General features: G+C 39.1%; 1 non-coding gene across 1 annotated transcript; it reads left to right on the forward strand.

The window, feature by feature from the left end:
* The first annotated feature begins 655 nt into the window (after positions 1-655).
* LOC133753919 (small nucleolar RNA SNORA35) lies at positions 656-783 on the forward strand. The gene has a single exon (XR_009865149.1). It is a non-coding gene; the product is annotated as a small nucleolar RNA SNORA35 (small nucleolar RNA).
* The last annotated feature ends 9,916 nt before the right edge of the window (positions 784-10,699 follow it).

The following is a 10,699-nucleotide window of genomic DNA, read 5'->3' on the forward strand; positions in this document are numbered from 1 at the left end:
TGCCTTTAGAGTATGAGAGTTCCTTCCAGCTGCACAGGAAAAAACGTGTCATTGTCTTTCACATAATTCAAGGATGGTGATGTACAAATTTGTGTCAGGAAATGTTAGGAAATTTTCAACAGTCCTTCTGCATTTAAACCAGCATAAACAACTTTACTTTGGTAAGGGGAAATTATAAGAGTCCAAAAATGTAGAATTATTAACCAAAAACAAAATCCAAAAGTTTTAAGTGGTGCCATACAATTGGTGAGTTCAAAAAGAGAAAGAGAATTCCATTGGCAAGTGGGAAGATGTTCATTTATAATAGTTGTTATTTATTGAACAACAACTAATGTCAGGCACTGAACTGGACTCTGCAAGTTATTTCTCTTCAAATTCTCACAGCAATCACAATGAAGTTATTATTGAACCCATATGGATAAACAGAGGTCAAAAGGGCTTGAGTGAGTTTTTCAAGGTCCCACCACTAGTAAATGACCAAGCTAGGATTCTCAACACTCACCTGCCTGATTCTGAACTCACATTTACTTTCCCAAACTGGATCCATATGTGCAGTTGCTGTGTTTAGCAAATGAAGTGGTGGACCCACCCCTCTTTCAAGCTTGTTCCTGTGTACAGAAAGAGCCTGGCATCCCAAACCCAGCTCTGCTGTCTGCAGCACTGGCAAGTGACCCATTGGGCTCCCCCTTGACCAACTGGGCATCGAGCAGTGCAAAAGCAAATCCCTCCAAAAGCTGGGAGAGTCACACTGTGGGCTACTCCTGCATGCAGGTGGGTACATATCTGCTGGGTCCTGTGACCCTGCCAAAGAAAAATGAGGGTGGTGTAGAAACAAATGAAGCACCTCAATGACAGCTATTACCCATGTCAATGGCAAGTACTCAATAAATGTTATTCTCACTAATACATTATTATCATCAGCATTACTAACTGTGAAGCTCTTAGCAATTTACATTAACCCCTGTTAGACTCCTGTCCTAGTCTGCAAAATACAGTTGCCATTCCGGGAATTATCTCAGATTGTCATGGTGATTACGTGACAAGATAAACCCATTTAAATTTCTTGACAAATGGCCCATTACATGTTAATAGGACAGAGAGATAAGTGATTTTCTTCTTTTGATGTGATGAAAATGAGATCATAATTATGTTGCAGCTGTTGACTCCCATGTATTTTATTTGCCTCACATTTCTAGGAGCGTCTGACAGACTAGCCTTTCCCCGTCTCTTTATCCCCTAAATAGAAGCAGTACGGTTAGATCTAGTGCTGACAGAACTCCATTTCCAATTCTTTCTTACAACCTTATGCTATGCTTAAGGCCCATGCCTGGCCCCTTCTTTTCTTAATGATATTTTTGAAAACTCAAGTCCCCGCTAATCTCTCCCTCTTCCCATATAGTTGGGCAATGACCAACTTCTTATTTCTTTGTGTTTATTTACCTTGTAATCTTCGTAGTTAATTGGTAAATTCTTTGAAATCAAGGTGTCTATCTTCTCATACTTAGTATTTATTGCAGCCACTATCCTAGCGCCTTGCATAAAGTAGAAACTCAATATTTAGTTGTTGTTAGAGAAATTCATGTGAGTTATGAAGTCAGCAACTTTAAAAACAAATTTAAATAGTTTTTAACAGTTTCAATATAGTTGTAGATAAAATTCTATTAAAATGATATTCCCTTCCTATCTCCCTCCCTCCCTTCCCTTTTCTTCCTCCTACCCTTCCTTCCCCTCTCATTCTTTCTTTTTTAGTTTTTGAGATAATATATTTTCAATTGACATTACAGTAAAAAGGCTTAATGCTTTACTGAGTAAGTAAGAAGTTTAACAAGTAAAAAGCAAAAAGACCCTAGGTTATTGGGAATATAGACAATGGCTGTAAACAATAACTGAGTGGAAAAATGACCATTTCACCCATATACAGTGAATTTTAAAGTTATCACAGATCATTAAAATTATAGGAGTATAACATTTTAAACCATTGGTTTGACAAAGTTATAAAAGTTTTACAGAGCTATATTTGCAGCAGTTCTGATGCAGGCATTTCTTTCTTTCTTCTCCTTCTTTGTTTTGCTTTTGTAGTCAGCAACTTTTAAAGCCAGAGAAGAAAGCTGTAAAAGATTGAATGTCATAGTTTTAGTACCATATACAAGGAAACATGGTTTTACATGGCAATAAAATATAGAAAGAAAAATCATGCAAAATCTAGAAGAGATTGCTTTATAAAATATGAACCCATGATAAGTAGTTTAAATGAAAATAATTATTTTGGAGGACGACTTCATACTTCTCATGTATTAACATAATGGATGGTAAACCTGCCTTCCTACTCTGATAGGACATGGGGTCATACGCCTAACCCCAGGTCATAGTTACATTCTTTAAAATAATTGACACAACTTGGACCTCATTATAATCAGTATTTTCAGACAATTGAGATGAAATATCTCTAAATAAATGTGTATTGATTGATACATAAAACCCAGTCCAAAGAAGTGACATGTTTTTCATGTCAGTTGGAAAGGTTAAACTCTAATAGCGTCTATGCAGTAATTCAGTATGTAATTTTAAAATAATCATTCTTTCAACTATCACTTTTATTAACACCATTGGCCCAAAAAGAAAAGGAATTTGAACATCAAATACATAAGTGATATGAAATGGAAGTAGGAGATAGGCCATGTACCTTTATATAAACCTCTTTATATTGAAGTTCCATAGATTTACCTCTATGTGAAATGAAATTAGATATCTTCTGCTTTAGAAATATGGCAAGGTAGAGTGCACACATGACCTATTAACCTTGAGAATGAGTATGGTTTTTTTTTAATTTTTATTTTTTGACAGGCAGAGTGGACAGTGAGAGAGAGAGACAGAGAGAAAGGTCTTCCTTTGCCATTGGTTCACCCTCCAATGGCCGCCGCGGCCGGCGTGCTGCAGCCGGCGCACCGCGCTGATCCGATGGCAGGAGCCAGGTGCTTCTCCTGGTCTCCCATGGGGTGCAGGGCCTAAGGACTTGGGCCATCCTCCACTGCACTCCCTGGCCACAGCAGAGAGCTGGCCTGGAAGAGGGGCAACCGGGACAGAATCCGGCGCCCCGACCGGGACTAGAACCCTGTGTGCCGGCGCCACAAGGCAGAGGCTTAGCCTATTGAGCCGTGGCGCTGGCTGGGAATGAGTATGTTATAATGATACAGGGTTTTATTGTTTTATTTTTATTATTTTAATGCAAAATAAATGCCATTTATTATGTTCCCCACCCCCAGCCATACACAGAAATATTCCACTGATAACAAGATTAGAGAAGGCAGTCTTTTAAACAGATTTTTCTAACTTAATTTCTTAAAATAATATGGTTTTGAGGCTTGTCTTACAGGTCCATGTGGGTAGGTGAGAATGTGTCAACCTAATGTCTTTTCTCAGCATTTTTCCTAAGGGTAACTTTGCTATTTTATTTCCCTTATAATTATTTTTGCTTTCTTTATTCTGCTGGTGTACTTTAATTTTATTTGACACTTCGAGGATAGCAAAGTGTGATTATTTCTATTTTCTCATAATGTTTTTTGGGATAAAGACAATGAATTTTCTTTTGATACAAACATCTGCTTATAGTTAAAGGAAGTGTTATTTAGTATATAATATAGTATTAACAGAGAAAGCAATTTATCTAAGAAACGCATTTTCCCTTGTTGCATTTACCCTCTTGCCAGCTTGATGTATCTGTATTGCCTATTTGTCCTTTGTTGCTGTCAAGATGGCAAATTTCTATCTGGAACAGCTGTTTTAACTGCCATTGTTCAAGTGCTTAAAATTCATTCTGCTGCAGGGTATTTTTATAATTAATGCTCTCATTTAGCAATATAATAAATTGAATCTATGGACTGTTCTGTCCGGAATGTCTGAATCTTTGTTACACGTTTGAACATAAAATATATTATTTTGATATGATGAGCATTGTATCCACAGAAATTATTTGATTATTTCTTACAGAAGTCAGTGTAAATCTATTTCATTTTGATGATATATGTTCAAACACATACTCTCTCTAGATACATAAATAGAAACATAGATTCACAGAGTATGAAGGTAGGTAAATGGTACCTTCATTAGAGTCATAATTTGCATGTAGATTTATTATAAACTTTCGTTGTTTTCTTTATTAATTCTCCATAACTTATTCCCAAAGAAGTTAAAAATCATAATGTATGTCTTTATGCATTTTCAATAGGGTGTTCAAATTTAAATCTATTTTTCAACTTTGTACTTGGGCCTCTTCATCTGTAGATCCTAAGAGCATCCCTGCGCACATGCCCCACATAGAAAGCCATCAGATTTCACATTTTATCTTCAGGAAAGAATTAGCAATATTGCCAACTTTTTTGCTCTCAATCGTATTTTCTAGACTGGAATGATTAAAAATAAAACTTTTACATTTGGCTTATCCTTACGGCTTTACAAAGTGAGGCAACTAATGAGTAGTTTGTGGAAATAGTCATAACTTCTAAGCAAATTGAACCTACATTTAAGAATTCAGTAAACAGAATTCTACAACTTAACAAGTTTTTCCCATGATTAATATTTTAGGAGTAATACCACTCAGTGTAATAGAAAAATTGTAAACAACAGTTAGATTCTTGTGCAAATGAAATAATTCTAATGTAACACATATTAAGCAAGCCAACTATTAGGGTAATCATATAGTCTAATTTTCACAGGACAGTTGCAGTGTTCATTTAGTGTATTGTCACCAATAATAAATTCTCTGACTCTTTAAAGTGTCCTAATTTGGATGGCAAGTTACATGCTTGTTCTAATGAAGCCATATGACAACTGCTGGATGCTGACATTAATAAAGCACTCCAAACAAATGCCCCTTGCCCAGAGGCACATACAAAACCTATTAATGATATAGGATATACACATGAAATCATTACAAAATAATCCATTATTGTTTCATATTAAAAGTTCACTGTGGAAATTCAGAGAAGAGGTAAATGTATGTGGACTAGAGGGGTTATGGGTAGCTTATTAGACTTGTTCACTACTAAAGGATGTTGCAGGCATGTGTCACATAACGTAGTTATTGTGATAGAACTGAATATATTCCACAGTTGGTCAATCAAGAGTGGAAATGATGGAGTATAAAGTAAGATATACTAGAAAGAATGACATTTAAAGACTCAAAAATTATGATTTCTCAACCTGGCTCTGCCACTGGCTAACTACACCATAGAGTAAATCACTTCTTCCCCTTGGCTTTAGTTTGTTCATCTATTAAATGGGGGTTGATCTAGATTCATTCACCCATCAGTTTTTTATGGTGAGACTACTTTGTGCAAGGCATTCCACTAAGGATTGTGTAAACAATCTTTGAAGTTCCTTTCTTGCTATAACATTCTTAACAATCACTTTTGTCAACAATATTTCCAGTGGCATGATGGTAGCCTTTGAGAAGCACGTGCTTCTCTGTAAAGAGCATTTCTTGCAGGTAAGTGACCCCAAAACAATACATACTTTCTGCATTAAATTTAATTGGAATTTTCCCTAGAAAGTACCATTTATCTGGATTAGGGCCATATTTTCATTAGCCCCAGAAAGGCAGAGGATTCTGCCAATAGCGGCTGGCATTGCATATTTTTTGAAAGTGAAAACAGCAGTTATGTTACAGGTAAAGTTATTGCAAACTCAGCTGGAAATCATTAAAGCCATAAACTGGTCTCCATTGTCCCTTCTCATAACTGAAGCTGGTTCCCCATTTGCTCAGGAATCTTGCTCTTGTTCCCAGTGTGAATCGCCTAACAGGAGTGGCCATGCTCTCTGGAGTGGAGATATACCAATGGAACAACAAAGAACTCTACCAACTAAAGAAGCTAAGAGGCCTTCTGAAAATCCAGCTGGTTCAAGGCTGCAGGCCCACTTCCCTTGACAGGTGTTCTAATTGCAGGGAGTGGGGAAAGTGGCCCTAAACCATCAGAATGGATTATACATCACGCTTGATTACGTACATGGATGCTCCCTCCATTAACTGGAGAAATTGGAGGCAGATGTAGCCTAAAAGCAATTGGAGGAGCAGGGAAAATTACTTTTATTGCCTAATATTTCTTATGGACTTTAAAATTGTGATATGATAAAAGTAGTCATATGTTTATCCCTAAATAAATCTAGAGCCTTCTTAATATAATAGATGCAAAATGCAAGGTCAAATGCAAACAATGTTTTAAATTGGTACTTAGTTATTTTACTTTTTTCCCTTCCCAGAAAAGGAGACTTTTTTTGGTGGTAGTTGTAAGGCTGCCACAAAACACACCAAACACTGGAGTAATGGAAAGGGGTTATTGGTGGGGAAACCCAACAACCAGAGGGAAGGGGTGAAGAAGGAAAAGAGAGAGAAGGAGAGCGAGAGAGAGAGAGAGAGAAAGCGCCATGTGTTCAGGAACAGATCCTCTATTTTTTAAGATTTATGTATTTATTTGAAGGTCAGAGTTACAGCGAGAGAGAGAGTGCACCATCCACTGGTGCACTCCCCAACTGGCCGTGATGGCTGGAGCCGAAGCAAAGCCAGGAGCCAGGAACCTCCTCCAGGTCTCCCACGCAGGTTCAGGGGCCCAAGGACCTGGGCCACCTTCCACTGCTCTCCCAGGCCATAGCAGAGAGCTGGATCAGATGTGGAGCAGCTGGGACTTGACCCGGCACACATATGGCCAGTTTTTATCCGCTATGCCACAGCGCCAGCTCCAAGGAACAGGTCCTCTTAAACCTTTGCCGGGGAGTGAGCAGGGAAGTAGGAGCAGCAAATCCTATTAGTATGAGGGTGCAACTAACATTGATGGTTGGGCCATGGGATCACCTGCCTTCCAGCCATGGCCGCATTGCCTAGAGCCTAAGATGGTGTTGGAGTGTAGATGGCTCCATAGATAAGACTGAGCCATTTTACTAACAGTAATGGCAGGATATGTTTAAATTCAGATGGAAGCCTAGCTTTGACTAATGCTTACTTTCAGTGTTGATATTGGTGATCATGGTGCTAATGGTAGGGGATGAAGTGGAGAGAATTTTTGATTTCATAAAGAATTGGAAAACAAGAAGTAAGAAGAGAGAGGGAAAAAATAGCATAAATGACTGCTGTGAGGAGTGCCAGTAAGTAAAATTTAAAATTGAGAGTATTTATTTTCTCCATATTTCACTTTCATACACAGAACACTTCTAAACATTGCCCTAGAGATGTCCCCTCACTTCTGGTGAACTGAGGCATTAGCAAGGAAACTGAAGTCCTTACGGGAAAACATTCTTAGTACGTTTCACTAATCTTTTTTTTTTTTTACAGAAGATCAATTTAGTATATATTAAGTACAGATTTCAACAGTTTATACCCACACAGAAATACAAAGTGTAAAGTACTCTTTGAGTACTAGTTATAGCATTAATTTACATTGTACAACACATTAAGGACAGAAATCCTACATGGGGAGTATGTTGACTTAACAACTGACACTCTTGTTTATGGCGTCAGTAATCACCCTAGGCTCTTGTCATGAGTTGCCAAGGCTATGGAAGCCTTTTGAGTTCGCCAACTCCGATCTTATTTAGACAAGGTCATAGTCAAAGTGGAAGTTCTCTCCTCCCTTCAGAGAAAGGTACCTCCTTCTTTGATGGCCTGTTCTTTCCACTGGGATCTCACTCACAGAGATCTTTCATTTAAGTCTTTGGCAATTTTTTTGCCACAGTGTCTTGGCTTTCTATGCCTGAAATACTCTCATGGGCTTTTTAGCCAGAACTGAATGCCTTAAGGGCTGATTCTGAGGCTGGAGTGCTGTTTAGGACATCTGCCATTCTACGAGTCTGCTGTGCATTCTGCTTTCCATGTTGGATTGTTCTCTCCTTTTTAATTCTATCAGTTAGTATTAGCAGACACTAGTCTTTTTTTTTTTTTTTGACAGGCAGAGTTAGACAGTGAGAGAGAGAAAGACAGAGAGAAAGGTCTTCCTTCTGTTGGTTCACCCCCCAAATAGCTGCCACGGCCAGCGTGCTGCGCCGATCTGAAGCCAGGAACCAGGTGTTTCCTCCTGGTCTCCCATGCGGGTGCAGGGCCCAAGCACCTGGGCCATCCTCCACTGCCTTCCTGGGCCACAGCAGAGAGCTGGCCTGGAAGAGGAGCAACCGGGGCAGAATCTGGCGCCCCAACCAGGACTAGAACCCAGAGTACCAGTGCCGCAGGTGGAGGATTGGCCTAGAGAGCAGTGGCATCAGCCACTAGTATAGTTTATGTGATCCCTTTGACTCTTAATCCTATCATTACGATCATTTATGAACTGAAACTGATCACTTTGTCTAGTGAGATGGCATTGGTACATGCCACCTTGATGGGATTGAATTGGAATCCCCTGGCATGTTTCTAACTCTATGGTTTGGGGCAAGTCTGATTGAGCATGTCCCAAATTGTACATCTCCTCCCTCTCTTATTCCCACTCATATTTAACAGGGATCACTTTTCAGTTAAAGTTAAACACCTAAGATTAATTGTGTGTTAATTACAGAGTTCAACCACTAGTATTAATTAGAACAAAAAAAAAATACTAAAAGGGATAAAGTATTAAGTTGTTCCTCAACAGTCAGGACAAGGACTGATAAGTCATTGTTTCTCATAGTGTCCATTTCACTTCAACAGGTTTCCTTTTTGGTGCTCAGTTAGTTGTCACCGATCAGGGACATCATATGATATTTGTCCCTTTGGAACTGGCTTATTTCACTCAGCATGATGTTTTCCAGACTCCTCCATTTTGTTGCAAATGACCGATTTCATTTTTTTACTGCTGTATAGTATTCTATAGAGTACATGTCCCATAATTTCTTTATCCAGTCTACTGTTGATGGGTATTTGGGTTGGTTCCAGGTCTTAGCTATTGTGAATTGAGCTGCAATAAACATTAAGGTTCAGACAGCTCTTTTATTTGCCAATTTAATTTCCTTTGGGTAAATTCCAAGGAGTGGGATGGCTGGGTTGTATGGTAGGGTTATATTCAGATTTCTGAGGAATCTCCAGACTGACTTCCGTAGTGGCTTTACCAGTTTGCATTCCCACCAACAGTGGGTTAGTGTCCCTTTTCCCCACATCCTCTCCAGCATCTGTTGTTGGTAGATTTCTGTATGTGAGCCATTATAACCGGGGTGAGGTGAAACCTCATTGTGGTTTTGATTTACATTTCCCTGATGGCTAGTGATCCTGAACATTTTATCATGTGTCTGTTGGCCATTTGGATTTCCTCTTTTGAAAAATATCTATTGAGGTCCTTGGCCCATCTCTTAAGTGGGTTGTTTGTTTTGTTGTTGTGGAGTTTCTTGATCTCTTTGCAGATTCTGGTTATCAACCCTTTATCTGTAGCATAGTTTGCAAATATTTTTCCCATTCTGTCGGTTGCCTCTTCACTTTCCTGACTGTTTCTTTTGAAGTACAGAAACTTATCAATTTGATGTAATCCCAATTGTTAATTTTGGCTTTGACTGCCTGTGCCTCTGGGGTCTTTTCCAAGAAGTCTTTGCCTGTGCCTATACCTTGCAGGGTTTCTCCAATGTTCTCTAATTATTTGATGGTGTCAGGTCGTAGATTTAGGTCTTTAATCCATGTTGAGTGGATTTTTGTGTCAGGTATGAGGTATGGGTCTTGTTTCATGCTTCTGCACATGGAAATCCAGTTTTCCCAGCACCATTTATTGAATAGACTGTCCTTGCTCCAGGAATTGGTTTTAGATCCTTGATCAAATATAAGTTGGCTGTAGATGTTTGGATTGATTTCTGGTGTTTCTGTTCTGTTCCATTGGTCTATCCATCTGTTTCTGTACCAGTACCATGCTTTTTTGATTATAAATGCCCTATAGTATGTCTTGAAATCTGGTATTTTGATGCCTCCAGCTTTGTTTTTGTTGTACAAGATTGATTTAGCTATTCAAGGTCTCCTGTGCCTCCATATGAATTTCATCATCATGTTTTCCAGATCTGAGAGAATGTCTTTGGTATTTTGATTGGTATTGCATTGAATCTATAAATTGGTTTTGGGAGAATGGACATTTTGATGACATTGATTCTTCCAATCCATGAGCATGGAAGATATTTCCATTTTTTGGTATCCTCTTCTATTTCTTTCTTTAAGATTTTGTAATTCTCGGCTGGCACCACAGCTCACTAGGCTAATCCTGCTCCTGTAGCACCGGCACCCCGGGTTCTAGTCCCTGTAGGGGCGCCGGATTCTGTCCTGATTGCTCCTCTTCCAGTCCAGCTCTCTACTGTGGCCCAGGAATGCATTGGAGGATGGCCCAAGTGCTTGGGCCCTGCACTCGCATGGGAGACCAGGAGGAAGCACCTGGCTCCTGGCTTCGGATCAGTGTAATGCGCCGGCCACAGCACTCTGGCCGCAGTGGCCATTGGATGGTAAACCAATGGAAAAAGGAAGACCTTTCTCTCTGTCTCTTTCACTGTCCACTCTGCCTGTCAAAAAGAAAAGATTTTGTAATTCTCATCGTAGAGATCTTTAACATCCTTGGTTTAGTTTATTCCAAGGTATTTGATTTTTTTTTAACCTATTAGGAATGAGATTGATTTTAGAAGTTCTTTCTCAGTCGTGGCATTGCCTGTGTTTCACTAATTTTAAGAAATGTCTACTAGCTTTCCCTGTAGTTCCACTGAGAATTTTAACCTTTCAGTACATTTC

The sequence above is a fragment of the Lepus europaeus genome, chromosome X, assembly GCF_033115175.1.
Source record: "Lepus europaeus isolate LE1 chromosome X, mLepTim1.pri, whole genome shotgun sequence".
Lineage (NCBI taxonomy): Eukaryota > Metazoa > Chordata > Mammalia > Lagomorpha > Leporidae > Lepus > Lepus europaeus.